The sequence below is a fragment of the Cervus elaphus genome, chromosome 23 (genome assembly GCF_910594005.1).
Source record: "Cervus elaphus chromosome 23, mCerEla1.1, whole genome shotgun sequence".
In the NCBI taxonomy this organism is placed as follows: domain Eukaryota; kingdom Metazoa; phylum Chordata; class Mammalia; order Artiodactyla; family Cervidae; genus Cervus; species Cervus elaphus.
In genome coordinates this window covers 43,368,541-43,385,343 of record NC_057837.1, presented here as the reverse complement: position 1 = coordinate 43,385,343, position 16,803 = coordinate 43,368,541, and the positions used below count along the sequence as shown (strand labels likewise).

The 16,803-nt window shown below is 38.7% G+C and overlaps 1 protein-coding gene across 1 annotated transcript in view; it reads right to left on the bottom strand.

The window, feature by feature from the left end:
* The window catches only part of LOC122681080 (dihydrodiol dehydrogenase 3-like), a 31,834-nt gene that overhangs the window by 14,067 nt on the left and 964 nt on the right, over positions 1-16,803 (bottom strand). The gene's annotated exons all lie outside the window — the stretch shown is intronic.

The window sequence follows — 16,803 nt, the reverse complement described above, 5'->3', positions numbered from 1 at the left end:
GGCCAGACACAGGGCGCAGGCACCCGACCGGCGCGGGCGGGGACTGGGGCTGGGGACGCGGAGGGCAGAAGGCGCACGCACCCGACTGGCACCAGCGGAAGCTGAGACTGGGTCCGTGGAAGGGACTGGGCGTGCCACAACTGGGGAGAGTGCGTCCATCAAGCCCCTGGCTGCCTGGACCACTCTGACGGGGAAGCCACAGACAGCAGGCGCAGCTTTTCGTTCTGCGCTTTTGTGGAACACCCGAGGGCTGGAACCTCGCACAGCGTGGGGCGAACTCCATATAGAACAGCCGGGAGCCTGAGCAGCGCAGACGGAGGAAGCAACGTCAGCCCCTCCCGTCATCACCAGTTCGTCCCCACAGCGCCAGCCCCTCCCCGTAGCGCCAGGCCCTCCCTGCAGCATCAGCCCCTCCCCGCAATGCCAGCCCCTCTCTGCAGCGCCAGCCCCTCCCCACAGCGCCAGCCCCTCCCCGCAATGCCAGCCCCTCCCTTGCAGTGCCAGCCCCTCCCCACAGCGCCAGCCCCTCCCTGCAGCGCCAGCCCCTCCCCGCAACACCAGCCCCTCCCCACAGCACCAGCCCCTCCCCGCAGAGCGACGGAACTAGCTACCTGAATAAGAGTCCACCTCCGCCCGCCTGTGTCAGGGCGGAAATGAGGCTCTGAAGAGACCGGCAAACAGAAGCGAAATAAACAAAGGGAACCCCTTCAGAAGGGACTGGTGCAACAGATTAAAATCCCTGTAGAAAACACTGACTACACCAGAAGGGGCCTGTAGATATCGAGAAGTGTAAGTTGGAACGAGGAGCTATCTGAAACTGAGCCGAACCCACACTGACCGCAACAGCTCCAGAGAAATTCCTAGATATATTTATACTTTTTTCTTTTTTTTTTTTTTTCTTTTTAATTTTTCTCTTTTATTTTCCTTTAAAATTCCCTATTACTCCCCCATTACTCCTTAACTTTCATTTTCATAGATTTTTACGATTTTTTTAATTAGGGAAAAAAAATTTTTTTTTTCTTTCTGTTTTTTTTTTCTTTTTCTTTTTTTTCTATTTCTTTTTTCTTTTCTTTTTTCTTCTTTTTTTTTTTCTTTCGTTTTTCTCTTTTATTTTCTATTTTTATTTTTCTCTTATTTCTTTTAAAGTCCTCTAGTACTCCTCTACTACTCCTTAATTTTCATTTTCAATACACTATAACCTTACAAAAAAAAGAAGAAGAAGAGAAGCCCTATTTTTAAACTGAAGATTATTCTCTCCCAATCTTGACTCTCTGTTTTCTACCTCAGAATACCTCTATTTCCTCCTTTCCTCTCCTCTTCCCAATCCAAGTCTGTGAATCTTTGTAGGTGACTGGGCTACGGAGAACACTCTGGGAACAGACAGCTGCGTAGATCTGTCTCTCTCCTCTTGAGTCCCCCTTTTTCTCCTCCTGCTCATCTCTATCTCCCTCCTCACTCTCCTCTTCTTCATGTAACTCTGTGAACCTCTCTGGGTGTCCCTAACGGGGGAGAATCTTTTCACCATTAACCTAGAAGTTTTATTATCAGTGCTGTATAGTTGGAGAAGTCCTGAGACTACAGGAAGAATAAAACTGAAATCCAGAGGCAGGAGACTTAAGCCCAAAAGCTGAGAACACCAGAAAACTTCTGACTACATGGAACTTTAAGTAATAAGTGACCGTCCAAAAGCCTCCATACCTACACTGAAACCAACCACCACCCAAGAGCCAATAAGTTTTAGAGCAAGACATACCACGCAAATTCTCCAGCAACGCAGGAACATAGCCCTGAACGTCAACATACAGGCTGCCCAAGGTCACACCTAACACATAGACCCATCTCAAAACACATTACTGGGCACTCCATTGCTCTCCAAAGAGAAGAAATCAAGTTCCACGCACCAGAACACTGACACAAGCTTCCCTAACCAGGAAACCTTGACAAGCCAATCATCTAACCCCACCCACTGGGTAAATCCTCCACAATAAAAAGGAACCACAGACCTCCAGGATACAGAAAGCCCACTCCAGACACAGCAATCTAAACAAGATGAAAAGGCAAAGAAATACCCAACAGGTAAAGGAACATGAAAAATGCCCAACAAGTCAAACAAAAGAGGAGGAGATAGGGAATCTACCTGAAAAGGAATTTAGAATAATGATAGTAAAAATGATCCAAAATCTTGGAAACAAAATGGAGTTACAGATAAGTAGCCTGGAGACAAAGATTGAAAAGATGCAAGAAATGTTTAATAAAGACCTAGAAGAAATAAAAAAGAGTCAATTAAAAATGAATAATGCAATGAATGAGATGAAAAACACTTTGGAGGGAACCAAGAGTAGAATAACGGAGGCAGAAGATAGGAAGAGTGAGGTAGAAGATAAAATGGTGGAAATAAATGAAGCAGAGAGGAAAAAAGAAAAAAGGATCAAAAGAAATGAGGACAACCTCAGGGACCTCTGGGACAATGTGAAACGCCCCAACATTCAAATCATAGGAGTCCCAGAAGAAGAAGACAAAAAGAAAGGCCATGAGAAAATACTCGAGGAGATAATAGCTGAAAACTTCCCTAAAATGGGGAAGGAAATACCCACCCAAGTCCAAGAAACCCAGAGAGTCCCAAACAGGATAAACCCAAGGCGAAACACCCCAAGACACATATTAATCAAATTAACAAAGATCAAACACAAAGAACAAATATTAAAAGCAGCAAGGGAGAAACAACAAATAACACACAAAGGGATTCTCATAAGGATAACAGCTGATCTATCAATAGAAACCCTTTAGGCCAGAAGGGAATGGCAGGACATACTTCAAATAATGAAAAAGAATAACCTACAACCTAGATTACTGTATCCAGCAAGGATCTCATTCAGATATGAAGGAGAATTCAAAAGCTTTACAGATAAGCAAAAGCTGAGAGAATTCAGCACCACCAAACCAGCTCTTCAACAAATGCTAAAGGATCTTCTCTAGACAGGAAATGCAGAAAGGTTGTATAAATGTGAACCCAAAACAACAAAATAAATGGCAACGGGACCACACCTATTAATAATTACCCTAAATGTAAATGGGTTGAATGCCCCAACCAAAAGACAAAGATTGGCTGAATGGATACAAAAACAAGACCCCTATATATGCTGTCTACAAGAGACCCACCTCAAAGCAAGAGACACATACAGACTAAAAGTGAAGGGCTGGAAAAAAATATTTCACGCAAACGGAGGCCAAAAGAAAGCAGGAGTCGCAATACTCACATCAGATAAAATAGACGTTAAAATAAAGGCTGTGAAAAGAGACAAAGAAGGACACTACATAATGATCAAAGGATCAATCCAAGAAGAAGATACAGCAATTATAAATATATATGCACCCAACATAGGAGCACCACAATATGTACGGCAAACGCTAACGAGTATGAAAGAGGAAATTAATAGTAACACAATAATAGTGGGAGACTTTAATACCCCACTCACAACTATGGATAGATCAACTAAACAGAAAATTAACAAGGAAACACAAACCTTGAATGACACAATGGACCAGCTAGACCTAATTGATATCTATAGGACATTTCACCCCAAAACAATCAACTTCACCTTTTTCTCAAGTGCACACGGAACCTTCTCCAGAATAGATCACATCCTGGGCCATAAATCTGGTCTTGGAAAATTCAAAAAAATTGAAATCATTCCAGTCATCTTTTCTGACCACAGTGCAGTAAGATTAGATCTCAATTACAGGAAAAAAATTGTTAAAACTTCAAACATATGGAGGTGAAATAACACACTTCTGAATAACCAACAAATCATAGAAGAAATCAAAAAAGAAATTAAAATATGCATAGAAATGAATGAAAATGAAAACACAACAACCCAAAACCTATGGGACACTGTAAAAGCAGTGCTAAGGGGAAGGTTCATAGCATTACAGGCTTACATCAAGAAAGAAGAAAAAAGCCAAATAAATAACCTAACTCTACACCTAAAGCAATTAGAGAAGGAAGAAATGAAGAACCCCAGGGTTAGCAGAAGGAAAGAAATCTTAAAAATCAGGGCAGAAATAAATGCAAAAGAAACTAAAGAGACCATAGCAAAAATCAACAAAGCTAAAAGCTGGTTTTTTGAAAAAATAAACAAAATTGACAAACCACTAGCAAGACTCATTAAGAAACAAAGAGAGAAGAACCAAATTAACAAAATTAGAAATGAAAATGGAGAGATCACAACAGACAACACTGAAATACAAAGGATCATAAGAGACTACTACCAGCAGCTCTATGCCAATAAAATGGACAACTTGGATGAAATGGACAAATTCTTAGAAAAGTATAACTTTCCAAAACTGAACCAGGAAGAAATAGAAGATCTTAACAGACCCATCACAAGCAAGGAAATCGAAACTGTAATCAAAAATCTTCCAGCAAACAAAAGCCCAGGACCAGATGGCTTCACAGCTGAATTCTACCAAAAATTTAGAGAAGAGCTAACACCTATCTTACTCAAACTCTTCCAGAAAATTGCAGATGAATGTAAGCTTCCAAACGCATTCTATGAGGCCACCATTACCCTAATTCCAGAACCAGACAAAGATGCCACAAAAAAAGAAAACTACAGGCAATATCACTGATGAACATAGATGCAAAAATCCTTAACAAAATTCTAGCAAACAGAATTCAACAACATATTAAAAAAATCATACACCATGACCAAGTGGGCTTTATCCCAGGAATGCAAGGATTCTTTAATATCCGCAAATCAATCAATGTAATACACCTCATTAACAAATTGAAAGATAAAAACCATATGATTATCTCAATAGATGCAGAGAAAGCCTTTGACAAAATTCAACACTCATTTATGATTAAAACTCTCCAGAAAGCAGGAATAGAAGGAACATACCTCAACATAATAAAAGCTATATATGACAAACCCACAGCAAGTATCACCCTCAATGGTGAAAAATTGAAAGCATTTCCCCTGAAATCAGGAACAACACAAGGGTGCCCACTCTCACCACTACTATTCAACATAGTGTTGGAAGTTTCGGCCACAGCAATCAGAGCGGAAAAAGAAGTAAAAGGAATCCAGATAGGAAAAGAAGAAGTGAAACTCTCTCTGTTTGCAGATGACATGATCCTCTACATAGAAAACCCTAAAGACTCTACCAGAAAATTACTAGAGCTAATCAATGAATATAGTAAAGTTGCAGGATATAAAATTAACACACAGAAATCCCTTGCATTCCTATATACTAACAATGAAAAAACAGAAAGAGAAATTAAGGAAACAATACCATTCACCATTGCAACAAAAAGAATAAAATACTTAGGAGTATATCTACCTAAAGAAACAAAAGATCTATACATAGAAAACTATAAAACACTGATGAAAGAAATTAAAGAGGACACAAACAGATGGAGAAACATACCATGCTCATGGATTGGAAGAATCAATATTGTCAAAATGGCTATTCTACCCAAAGCAATCTATAGATTCAATGTAATCCCTATCAAGCTACCAAGGGTATTTTTCACAGAACTAGACCAAACAATTTCACAATTTGTATGGAAATACAAAAAACCTCGAATAGCCAAAGTAATCTTGAGAAAGAAGAATGGAACTGGAGGAATCAACCTGCCTGCCTTCAGACTCTACTACAAAGCCACAGTCATCAAGACAGTATGGTACTGGCACAAAGACAGAAATATAGATCAATGGAACAGAATAGAAAGCCCAGAGATAAATCCAGGAACCTATGGACACCTTATCTTTGACAAAGGAGGCAAGGATATACAATGGCAAAAAGAGAAACTCTTTAACAAGTGGTGCTGGGAAAACTGGTTAACCACTTGTAAAAGAATGAAACTAGAACACTTTCTAACACCATACACAAAAATAAACTCAAAATGGATTAAAGATCTAAATGTAAGACCAGAAACTATAAAACTCCTAGAGGAGAACATAGGCAAAACACTCTCTGACATAAATCACAGCAGGATCCTCTATGACCCACCTCCCAGAATATTGGAAATAAAAGCAAAACTAAACAAATGGGACCTAATGAAACTTAAAAGCTTTTGCACAACAAAGGAAACTATAAGTAAGGTGAAAAGACAGCCCTCAGATTGGGAGAAAATAATAGCAAATGAAGAAACAGACAAAGGATTAATCTCAAAAATATACAAGCAACACCTACATCTCAAGTCCAGAAAAATAAATGACCCAATCAAAAAATGGGCCAAAGAACTAAACAGACATTTCTCCAAAGAAGACAAACAGATGGCTAACAAACACATGAAAAGATGTTCAACATCACTCATTATTAGAGAAATGCAAATCAAAACCACAACAAGGTACCACTACACGCCAGTCAGAATGGCTGCTATCCAAAAGTCTACAAGCAATAAATGCTGGAGAGGGTGTGGAGAAAAGGGAACCCTCTTACACTGTTGGTGGGAATGCAATCTAGTACAGCCACTATGGAGAACAGTGTGGAGATTCCTTAAAAAACTGGAAATAGAACTTCCATATGACCCAGAAATCCCACTACTGTGTATAGACACCAAGGAAACCATAACTGAAAGAGACACGTACACCCCAATGTTCATTTCAGCACTGTTTATAATAGCCAGGACATGGAAGCAACCTAGATGTCTATCAGCAGATGAATGGTGATACATATACACAATGGAATATTATTCAGCCATTAAAAAGAATACATTTGAATCAGTTCTAATGAGGTGGAGGAAACTGGAACCTATTATATGGAGTGAAGTAAGCCAGAAAGAAAAACACCAATACAGTATACTAACACATATATATGGAATTTAGAAAGATAGTAACAATAACCCTATATGCGAGACAGCAAAAGAGACACAGATGTATAGAACAGTCTTTTAGACTCTGTGGGAGAAGGAGAGGGTGGGATGATTTGGGAGAATGGCATTGAAACATGTATATTATCATACGTGAAACGGATCGTCAGTCCAGGTTCAATGCATGAGACAGGGTGCTCAGGGCTGGTACACTGGGATGACCCCGAGGGGAGGGAGGTGGGAGGGGGGTTCAGGATGGGGAACACATGTACACCCATGGCTGATTCATGTCAGTGTATGGCAAAACCACTACAATATTGTAAAGTAATTGGCTTCCAATTAAAATGAATAAATTTATTTTAAAAAATAAATAAAGTGAGATGAAAGTACAAAGAATAAAAATATTTTTAAAAAAATAGATACCCAGTAACCCTTACATCCCAAATGATTCGTGGTCGATCACTGGCATCAGAGGACCCCAAGACCACCTTCAGGTTAAGAGATTTGCTAGAAGAACCCAAAGGTCTCAGCATAAAGTTGTAGTCATGAGCATGATTTATCTACAACATAGGTGAAGCAAAATCAACAAAGGTAAAATGTACATGGTAAAAACATTAAACTATAGGAGACAGAGACAGGGAGCCTGGCCTGTTGCAATCCATAAGATCACAAAGAGTCAGACATGACTTAGTGACTGAACAACAACAATAGCAAAAAGCATCAAAAGCAAGGTGAAAGCTTCTAAGACAACTGTCTACCAGTGAAACTATGTGGAATACACCAAATATAAACTGTATCTATTCAAGGTGTACAAAAGTGATGTTCTCATATAAGGATCCATTGTTGATGATCACCAAAATCAAGCTAGTTAGCAGATCCATCTCTTCACATACCTCACTTTAGGGGGTATTTGTAAGAAGGATTAAGATCTAGTCTCTACAAAATCTCAGGGTATCACCCATTATTTTAAAATATAGTCATGGTGCTATACATCAGGTCTCCAACTTATTCATCTTATAACTGAAGGTCTGGATGGTTGGCCAACATCTTTCCATTTTTCCCAGATTTGTCTCAGCTTCTGGTCATCATTTCTCTACTCTCTGTTTCTATAAGTTCCACTATTTTAGATTCCACCTACAAAGAGATCATGTAGTATTTGTGTTTTTACTTCTGGCTTACTTCACTTAGCTAAAGTTCTCCCGGTTCACCTGTGTGGTTTCAAATGGCAGGATTAACTTTGTTTTAAATGCTGGATAATATTCCATATCTTTTTCATGTGTCAGAATCTTTTCTATTTCAAGGAGGTAGATAATTGGTGTAACCGCCCTCTGTTGGGTGCAGTCCTGGTCTTTCTTTAACACTCTGGCATTCAGGGAATGTACTGAGGAATGGACCAGTGAGCTTCAGTACTAGCCTGGACACTTTACTCCCCACACCCTACTTTGCACTACAAAATCCTGTCTTCTCTTTCCAAAATGCCTCTGAATATTTCCTTCTGTTCTCCAAATGAAAAAAAAATGAGATGCAAAGTTTCAGGATCAGATCTTGTCACAACTACATTCTCTAAAGACAAGATAGACAGTAAACTTTCTGGCTTCAGGTCTAGAGACTTGTCCGCTAGTCCCTTTTCTGTCCAAGCACTGAAAACTACACTTTAATAAAAAGATATTACAACACCCAAGGATACATTACAAAACCATGCCTGTAAGGTGGTAGCTTATCCCCTCAAATGACACTATATTTTCCATTAGAAGAAATTTCCAGGGAGCAATCAAAGTACAAGGCAAAACTTAGCTGGAGTGTCTTGCCTGGCACCTACCAAGCACCCCACAGTAGAAAGGCAATTCTCTCCACTATTTCCTATTCACCTCATCCTTAGGATCTTCCACCTCAAATACTTCTCTGGGTCACATCTTTTTTGAGAGGTAAGAGTTCTGGAACTAATGAAATACACAGAGAAACCCGGCCATTGCAATCGCCCTCAAAGCAAAGCAACTGACAGTGATCTTGACAGCCGAGTCTCACCTCTTCTGACAAGCTGGGAAAGAGATAGAAACCAGAGGGGAACCCTGAGTAATCTGCAGGTGAGCGAAGCCTCAGACCCTGATGCAGAGTGAAAACTGAATGCTCTCTCCCCTTTCACAGGACATGGTTCTAGCCTGATTGTGGAACCACGTGACCCAGCCAGAGTCACACAGGAGCTCTGTGCTTGACAACCCAAGTCCCTTCCACTCATGTTACATCCACTAGTATTTATATCTCAACCCCATACCAGTACTGATACCTCTGGAGGTACAGCGGTGCCAAATCCCAGGATGGGAATGAAGTGGCCGTCGTTAAGCTTGAGTGAAGCTTAATGGGATCCATTGTCTGTTTCGCCTCTGAATAAGCAGACTCTGATCTTTTCTTTAGCCTCCACAGGTTTTAAATAACAGGAAGTTAACACCCCAGCTGACTGTCCAAAGTAAGCAGATACATTGGAGGAGGAGAGGATTAAACCAGTGCCCATAGAATAAGAAGAGAATTGAAGCTGGTTACATTGCTTTTTTTTTTTTTAATCAGAATAACTTAAGTTATATAATGATGAAATGTTCCAAACAATTATTCACCAAATGTTACACAGAAACCTCCACATATCAGTCATTTCTTTTTTCTAATTATGAAGCCCACTTTTGATCAAACATCAATTGAAATAACTATGTCATTGTACAGAAAGACACACTAATCACACAATTGAAAAGTGGTGATTATTAACAATTTTCCTAAATGTGGCCCTAAAATAAAGAATCAAAATGTGAAATGAAACTAAATTTGCTTTCTTAAATTTCCCAACAACAAAATTGTTTTGTTTTACACACCTGCGGTTGCTGTAGCCAGCGCAGCAAGGTAGGGATCCAAACTGGTCGATGCACAGTATGGGAAAAAGAAACTAGACAGAATGAAAGTTTTAAAGATGGGACCGGGGGACTCAAGAGCTCTTGGATCAAGAGCCCTGTTCCTCAGAGCCACATCACTTTTATTTAGTGTATTGGCAAGCAGAAAGTATCTGTTGTGCTACAATGAAGTCAGCCTCCTGTGTCCCCTGTCACGTCTCCCATTTTATTGATTACTTTAAACCATCTTCGCTATTTCCTTGTACAAGGACTGTCACCTAGCTGGAGGTCATAGATCTGCATATGCCTTGGGAAAACATATTGGTGTGTGCACAACCCACGTTCTGAACTTGCACTCACCTGGCGTCCCAAGGTCCACACTATGTTATCCCTTAACTTAGCAGGGAATGACGACCCCAACTAATCAACCTAATGTACTTTTATTGGGGTTATGCTGTATTGCTGTATTTTGCTTTTCTTCTTTTCCCATGGTGATTTTTCTCATGGCTTAACCAGAGCAACAGGGGGCTGACTATTAAACCCTGCATATCTCCCTTTTTGTTTTTGTAGCAGAAAATATGCTGATCTCGCAACTTCTTTCTTCATTAGTTTTCAGAGGGCTTTTTGCATGCATCTAAGGACTAAAGAGATTATAGTGAAACAGCAAAGCATTGCTAGTGTTCCAATGAGACCACCTCTGATACCTTTGATCCACTCAAGAGGACTCAGTGAGTTAAGGCCCTCTGCTATTCTTAGAAGTGTATCTGTACCTGGTAATAGTCTAAGAGAAGCATGCTGTATGCCAATGATTTTTGCTTGTAGCTTTTTAATATGTAGAGTAAGGTTGTTGGCCATATGGCAAAAATGCCCATTATGGCAGCAATAAGCCCAATGAAACGTTTGGTTCTTTTCAGAATAATATTTAGGTCTGTGAGCAAAGTATGCATGTCAGGGGAGAGTGCCCACGGCTTATTTTGAGTTACTGGCAGCCAAACTTTTAAACATCTACACAAAAATCACATAGGAATGTTTAGAATTAAATAAAGAACTGTTCAAGTATACAGTTTGCAATTCTGGCAGGTCAGGTTCCTTTCTATCTGATTAATAGTTATAGTGCCAATTATAATCACTTAGGGATCTGTAACACAAACTTGAGTATAAAATGTCCAATTTGTTGATATATTTAATGATAAGATATAATTCATGGAATAAGAATAATTTCTGTCCCAAAATTGATATTTCTTCAGGCTTTGGCCAGCTTCCATATTTCTGTTTGAGCCCTACCTAATTTGAGCCGTGGCTGTGGCGGGGACCTTCCACTGCCATGCCAGATAATAGGATATTCTGAGTGTGTAGTAATATTAGTGTGATTGTATACAGACACATGCCAATGCAACTTCTCATAAGGATTGCAGGATGAGTTATGGTGTGAGCAATTCAAGGCTGCATACCCCTTAGGGGACAGTCCCAGACAATTCCATAGGAACCATTAAGTAAGATCACCCCCTCAATCCCACGACAATTATTCCAGAGTATTTGATCATGTCATTTGGCCCTTATGTGTCTGCTCTCACACAAAGGTCTATCTGGCTTGGTTAGATTATTTTGATCAGTCTCTTGCTATTCAAAGTTCAATCCAGAAAGTAAATGCAGTTGAGCCTTAGTGTGATTTCTGTTCAAAGAATTTACAGAAAGCCAAGCCTGCATTGATAGATTAAGACAGCCCTGATCAGCACCCAGGAAAACAGAACAAGTGTCAAAACCCAAAGTACTAATGAAGGGAGTCCCCTCTTCCTTTTTATGAATGGGCAAATGCTTGTCTTCTAGACCAGGGATCCAGGAGGAGTCATTAACATAAACAGGGATAGATCCTTCACCCTAATCAACAGGCCTTAGCAAGGGTACCTAGGCCCAATAGGTATAATTCTTTGCTTCTACTAAAGCTAGGGGTATACTCACTGTGATGGTTATCAACATAACCATGATCAGGTTGCCTGGAATCACTGGTTGTCTCTGCTAGGTTTTACTCTACGAGCTGGAATCCACACAGACTCTAGACCTTCTTCTGGGGAGATACAAACAAACCCTCTTCCCCTTGTAATTAACTTCCCTGGTGACCAAGCATATGTTAGTGGATCTTGCCACCGAATCACAGGCTTAGTTGTATTTGTGGATGTACCCTGAAAATGTCACTCAGCTGCAGTTTCCGTAGTTTGTGACAAAATATTTAAAAAGTTGAGAGTAAGTAAAGCTTCATTAATGTTGTTTGCTGTCCTATGGCATCTCCCCCTTTTTGTTTTGTATCATATGTTTAAGTGATTGATTAGCACCCTCCACTATGGCCTGTCCTTGTGGATTATAGGGAAAGCCAGCAGAATGTTTTATAGAAAAAATTTTAAGAAATTATTGGAATACTCTACTGGTATAAGCAGGGCCATTATCAGTTTTTATAGTTTTGGTAGTTTTATAACAAGCAAAAAATGAGCACATAGATGTCTTTGTACTTGTTTCATAGTCTCACTGGATTGAGTAGTGGTCTATATAAATTGAAAGAATGTATCAATAGTCACATGTGCATAAGAGAGTTTACCAAAGGAAGATATATGAGTTACATTCATTACAACTATGGATTTCACATGGAACTGTATACCATCATTATATCAGTGGCTCAGTCACACCTATGATAACACCTCTGACAACACTTGTTGAAATAGGCTATGTAGAAAACAATATAGCTAGCAGTAATAGTAAAATCACAAGTAAGAACTTAAGTCAAGAACTTTCATTAGGTATAGCCTAGTGACATCTTTAAGTCATATGACTTAGTTTGTTAAATGACTATAACTTGTTGTTAACTTTCTGGTTGTAGATCCTGGAGCATCTGATCTTTATTTACAGACTAGTTACTGAGATAAGCTTTAGAAACAAACTTACAGTGTCCTTTTTAATGAAGGACACTTTTAATTTAACTTAATGAATGTCTTTTTAGCAATGTAACGTAACCACAAGGAACTATCTAAGAAGTGATTCTTATTAAAGACAGACCTTAATTAACAAAACTAGAACTTAATATGCAGTGAAATATATTAGATGTCGTAGGCCTGACATCAGTTGGGTGGATATTTTTTTAGAGCTCCCTAGTATTACTCTGAGATTTTTGTATATGTCTGGAGACAGTCTTTTTTTTTTTTTTTTCTTTTTTTTACCTTGATGAGGCTGTTTAGAACTCAAAATGTCTCCAATTCTTGGAGGGATGAGGCAGAGAGAAAAGAAAAATGTTTCAATTTTACCCACAGGTGTAAATCACTAAATTGTTTTAAACCATCAGTGACTCCAGGAGAAGAGCTTTTTTATATCTGAAAACAAAGATTAGAAGCCAGTAATATGTCAGACAAAAAGTCATGAAAATTTTAGTCATATTTAGCAGTCTGTTTAATCTCATGTAACCAATCCCTTTGTTTTGTGGTCCTTGTCTGATGACGAAGGACGTCAGTGAAAGTGGTAGTCTCTAAGAAGCTCATGAAGTTTTTGCTAGTGTCTGTACAACCTGTCCAGCAAAGTGGGTGCCCTGATCACTGGAGATTACAGAAAATGCATTTTAACCATTTTTTCCATTGTGAGATATTAACCCCGCAGCCAGGAAAGGCTTTATCCTATAAAAAGAAGTGAGGTTTTAGAGGGAGCTGGGAAAAGCCAAGCTGCCGTCTTGGACTTCCCATAGCCCTGATTGTTTGGTTTATAGCCATTGTTTATCCATTTTAAATTTCTTGATGGGGGGTTAATTTTGTAGAAGCAGAATGAGCTTTGTCTATGTGTGCCATGGTTTCCATAGATCATTGTGAAATAACACTCATTTATTTTGTCAAAGTAACAACAGAGTTTAAAAACAAGTATGAATCACTTAAAGAAATTTACATAATCTGCTATCAAAAGCCATATTCCAAGAAACCTTTGTTTTTTTAATAGGAAGAGAAAACCATATTCCAGATTGGTACCACCTTATATTCATTGTGAACCAATAATTATTTTCTTAGTCAAAGTAACAATAAGACTTCAAAGGCAGTTTAATGTCTTAAGAAAATTGTACCATGCACAAAACTCTTTTTCCACTTGTCATAAACCTTTTTTTACATTTTCTGAAGTCATCACTTCATTTACCTGTTTAGAGAATAGCCACTTGGGAGTTTAGATTTACTTTATTTTTTCCTTAATAGACTGCAATTTTATTTTTCATATCTTTTATTATTATTAAAAACATAAATTGTATTTTCCTTAAGCAACCATGAACCATCTTGTATATTAACACTTTATAGATTGGTGAACATAAATACCAGTTTTAATTTTTTTTAATATTTGCTTTTTTTCTTTTTTAACAGAGAACATCTCAGGATAGCACCAAACATATTTATTAACGGTCCAAAATCTCTAGCTTCTCTGTAAGAGGAAGTTCGTGTTCAGTAATTAATGCTTCAAAATCTTATTTTACTTGGAAATGACCTAGCTATTTAATAAACTTTCATCATTTAGTTTAGTACAACTCTAGAAATTTAAAATACCCCAATTCTCAGAGATTATTTTAGATAGACAATTCTAAAATATAGCTATTTTTAATAGAGTTTATCTAAAAGTTTTCATCTCATTTATATATATAAAGAGTTGCTTTCTTTGTTGACAAGTTTAGTTTACCTTAAACCTAGGCACAATAAAAATATTACACAATTTTGATGACTTAAGACATGTCTTAATTAGATTAGCAAACAAATAATAATGTTAGATATTTAATATTGAATATTTTTCAGTTCACGTGAACCTGAATTTAAATAGAGCTCATTTATAAATTACCCTCATGTTATGCAAAAACAGAGACACACACTGAGACACAGATAAATTTAGACAGACAGACAGAGATCCCATAGTTTTCCACTTAAATTTAAAATGTCTCTTTGCCCCTTTTTCTTTTTTTTCCTTGGCTTGAGTTCTACCAATTTGCCCAGGGCTGGAGTCCCAGATAGAGTGGGCTCTATATCCCAAGGACAAGGTAAGAGTTAACTTCGGGTTTTTTCCCAGGCCTGTTTTAGTTTTTTAGGCAGAATTGGAGCTCCAAAAAAGTATCTTAACAAGCCAACTTTTTCTTAATTGTACATGCAAGAACCAGTTTTGCAACTTCAAAAAAGATTCTATTTTAGCCAGTTTTCTAAAGAATATCATGGCCATTCAGTGTCAAAAATGTCATCTCTCTTTTTTTTTAATATTTGAATAAATATATATTTTTACAATATTCTCTTTTTTTTTTTTTCCATTTATTTTTATTAGTTGGAGGCTAATTACTTCACAACATTGCAGTGGGTTTTGTCATACATTGACATGAATCAGCCATGGAGTTACATATATTCCCCATCCCAATCCCCCCTCCCAGCTCCCTTTCCACCCGATTCCTCTGGGTCTTCCCAGTGCACCAGGCCCGAGCACTTGTCTCATGCATCCCACCTGGGCTGGTGGTCTGTTTCACTATAATATACATGCTGTTCTCTCGGAACATCCCACCCTCACCTTCTCCCACAGAGTCCAAAATTCTGTTCTGTATTCCTGTGTCTCTTTTTCTGTTTTGCATATAAGGTTATCATTACCATCTTTCTAAATTCCATATATATGTGTTAGTATGCTGTAATGATCTTTATCTTTCTGGCTTACTTCACTCTGTATAATGGGCTCCAGTTTCATCCATCTCATTAGGACTGATTCAAATGAATTCTTTTTAATGGCTGAGTAATATTCCATGGTGTATATGTACCACAGCTTCCTTATCCATTCGTCTGCTGATGAGCATCTAGGTTGCTTCCATGTCCTGGCTATTATAAACAGTGCTGCGATGAACATTGGGGTGCATGTGTTTCTTTCAGATCTGGTTTCCTCAGTGTGTATGCCCAGGAGTGGGATTGCCGGGTCATATGGAAGTTCTATTTCCAGTTTTTTAAGAAATCTCCACACTGTTCTCCATAGCGGCTGTACTAGTTTGCATTCCCACCAACAGTGTAAGAGGGTTCCCTTTTCTCCACACCCTCTCCAGCATTTATTGCTTGTAGACTTTTGGATAGCAGCCATCCTGACTGGTGTGTAATGGTACCTCATTGTGGTTTTGATTTGCATTTCTCTAATAATGAGTGATGTTGAGCATCTTTTCATGTGTTTGTTAGCCATCTGTATGTCTTCTTTGGAGAAATGTCTGTTTAGTTCTTTGGCCCATTTTTTGATTGGGTCATTTATTTTTCTGGAATTGAGCTGCAGGAGTTGCTTGTATATTTTTGAGATTAATCCTTTGTCTGTTTCTTCATTTGCTATTATTTTCTCCCAATCTGAGGGCTGTCTTTTCACCTTACTTATAGTTTCCTTTGTAGTGCAAAAGCTTTTAAGCTTCATTAGGTTCCATTTGTTTAGTTTTGCTTTTATTTCCAATATTCTGGGAGGTGGGTCATAGAGGATCCTGCTGTGATTCATGTCGGAGAGTGTTTTGCCTATGTTCTCCTCTAGGAGTTTTATAGTTTCTGGTCTTACATTTAGATCTTTAATCCATTTTGAGTTTATTTTTGTGTATGGTGTTAGAAAGTGTTCTAGTTTCATTCTTTTACAAGTGGTTGACCAGTTTTCCCAGCGTCATCTCTTTTTTTTTTTTTTTTTTTTTATTAGTTGGAGGCTAATTACTTCACGACATTTCAGTGGGTTTTGTCATACATTGATATGAATCAGCCATGGAGTCACATGTATTCCCCATCCCGATCCCCCCTCCCAGCTCCCTCTCCACCCGATTCCTCTGGGTCTTCCCAGTGCACCAGGCCCGAGCACTTGTCTCATGCATCCCACCTGGGCTGGTGATCTGTTTCACCATAGATAATATGCATGCTGTTCTAGCTAAAAAGTAAACCAGGGAATGTTCAAATTGGCTTTGATGACAGGGGTAACCTGACTGATAAGATGTTGTACCAGCAGGGATTGTGTCTCTGGGGAGGTGAGGTATTCTTTTAAAGTAAAGAAAGCCTGTCCTTTAGTCTTTATTTTCTCCCAGGCTCTTATGCAGTATCACCTCACCTGTTCTATAGCTTGGTCTTCCATAAGAAT